Source organism: Scylla paramamosain, chromosome 6 (assembly GCF_035594125.1).
Source record: "Scylla paramamosain isolate STU-SP2022 chromosome 6, ASM3559412v1, whole genome shotgun sequence".
Taxonomy (NCBI): Eukaryota; Metazoa; Arthropoda; class Malacostraca; order Decapoda; family Portunidae; genus Scylla; species Scylla paramamosain.
Window position 1 is genome coordinate 300,001 of NC_087156.1, and position 2,500 is coordinate 302,500.

General features: G+C 41.6%; 1 protein-coding gene across 6 annotated transcripts in view; it reads left to right on the forward strand.

Annotated features, from left to right (window-relative positions):
* Positions 1-2,500, forward strand: part of LOC135101150 (uncharacterized) — a 54,548-nt gene that overhangs the window by 46,882 nt on the left and 5,166 nt on the right. For all 6 annotated transcript variants that reach the window (XM_064004691.1, XM_064004694.1, XM_064004689.1 and 3 more), the window contains 3 exons: positions 1-934; positions 1,093-1,165; positions 1,286-2,500. The exon at positions 1-934 is cut by the window's left edge and continues 497 nt beyond it; the exon at positions 1,286-2,500 is cut by the window's right edge. The gene's annotated coding sequence lies outside the window, so the exon portion shown is untranslated. The remainder of the gene's footprint in view (positions 935-1,092; positions 1,166-1,285) is intronic.

Consider the following 2,500-nt stretch of genomic DNA (forward strand, 5'->3'; position numbering starts at 1 on the left):
ACGAACTGACACACATAGACACAGCGCCAAACGCCATAGAGCCAACGCACAGCATCCCACAGCAGCCAGGGGGACAGCACAGCATCACGGACTCCCCAGACACCCTCAGAACACCACAGCACACAGCACAGGATGAAATATTAAGCTTAGCCTTTGCATCACCCGTCATAAACAGCACTGGGGGAGATGACAGCACACAGTGGCACACAGCAGGGACCCAGGGACTAGTGAGGACTGAACAGCAAGCCACAGCATCACCACACCCTGTGGATGCTGTGAGGGAAGCAGGACGACCACACACAAGGCACAAGATTGAGAAACGGACAGAAAGAGGAACCATCAATTCGAAGGATCATTTTAAAACAAGACTCATAACTTCTGCTGCTACTTCTGCTGCTACTACTGCTACTATTACTGCGGCTACTGCTATAGGGGGTGCATCTGTGTCCTCCAGCAATATTTACCAGTGTATCGAGACTTAGACAAGACTTCACCATTAAACAAGATGAAAATCTCGGAACAGGGAAGGAGAAAAATAACTCGGAGAACGAGAAGGACAAGAGGAAGGCGCGACACTGACACACAAACGCACACACACATAAAACGGAAGCCACTACAGGCTTTAGACCTCTCATGTGACTCTGGCAACAGTGATCCCAGTGTTACCAATCCCCTGTGTGACTCTAGGAGCGCGGACAGCTGGAAACAAGGGCTGGGGAGGCCGGGAGTGAGGTCAGGGGTCACAGGAGAGGGAAACAGTGCTCTTCCTCTTCCTCCTCGCTGCAGTTCAGGTCACCACAGCCTTGCCGCAGCCAGCCACACCCACCACGGGCCTCCACACACCCTCACGCAGCAGTGCCAAGGCTGGACACAGCACTGCACAGCCCAGAACAGTCTATGCCTAATTCTCTAGTCATTTATATTCAGAATTTAAGTAAGTTTGGTGGGTTGTGTCTATTTTTGTTATCATTATTATTATTATTATTATTATTATTATTATTATTATTATTATTATTATTATTATTATTATTATTACTCATTTCTAATATAATCTTTCCTCTCTCTCTACCACCACCACCACCATCACCACAGCCCCCCTTGTGAGGACAGCGACTACCACCACCACCACCACCAGCACAGCCAAGCAGATGCAGACAGAAGAAGGGTTTGTAATAATAATAATAATAATGTTTAAAAATAATCAAATTGAAAATATTGAGATAAAAAGGAAGATTTCTCTCTCTCTCTCTCTCTCTCTCTCTCTCACACTCCCTCTCTCCTGCAGATAAGATCACATGACCTCTCCCACACCCTTGACCTGACCATGTAACTGGCCAGGACCATACTGAGGCGATCTGAGAGTCTCCTAACTTCTCTGCCCCAACCCAGCGGCAGAAATAGCCCAAGAAGTAGCCCAAATGTAGCCTGCCATAAGAGATAGCCCAGTAGCTAAAAAAAATAGCCCAAAGATTAGGTTGCCCAAAAAATAGCCCAAAGAATGTGGTTTTTTATGTTTTATTTATTTAGTTTATTTATTTTAATTGTAAAGGAAGTTAAGAATTTTTTTTTAAGTCAGTCAGTTCTCTAAGTCAAGAAAGGTGTGTGTGTGTGTCAGTCAGGCAGTCAGTCAGACAGACAGACAGACAGACAGACAGACAGACAGACAGACAGACTTATGCCATTGAGAAAATGACATTAAGCTCTAGGCTATTAAAAGTAGATTTGATATTTGAGAGAGAGAGAGAGAGAGAGAGAGAGAGAGAGAGAGAGAGAGAGAGAGAGAGATAATAATTGTAGTATGTGTGTGTGAGAAACATGACTGGCTGCCCAGATCACCCTTTGAGGCAGCTGATTGGTTGACAACTTGGTGCTTGTATCTGATTGGTCACCATGACTTAGATGTGACACATGATTGGTTGGAATTACTACTGTTACTGTTATTTTTAAGTTCTGACTAAGTGTAATGGGAAATGTTGTGTTTCTGATAAGTTTTTTGGTCATTTTCAAGTTTGGCTGAGTTCTGACTAAGTTCTGAATTTAAATGCATTTTTGTGAAGATTTTTAGTCTAGGAAAGTTTGGCTAATTTTTTTTTTTGAAGTTCTGAGTGAAAATGTTGTGTTTCTGATAAGTTTTTAAGGTCATTTTCAAGTCTGGCCAAGTTCTGACTAAGTTCTGAATTAAAATATTGTGTTTTTGTGAAGATTTTTTGGTCTAGGAAAGTTTGGCTAATTTTTTTAAAGTTCTGAGTGAAAATGTTGTGTTTCTGATAAGTTTTTAAGGTCATTTTGAAGTCTGGCCAAGTTCTGACTAAGTTCTGAATTAAAATATTGTGTTTTTGTGAAGATTTTTGGTCTAGGAAAGTTTGGCTAATTTTTTTTAAGTTCTGAGTCAAAAGGTTGTGTTTCTGATAAGTTTTTAAGGTCATTTTCAGGTTTGGCCAAGTTCTGACTAAGTTCTGAATTTAAATATTGTGTTTTTGTGAAGATTTTTTGGTCTAGG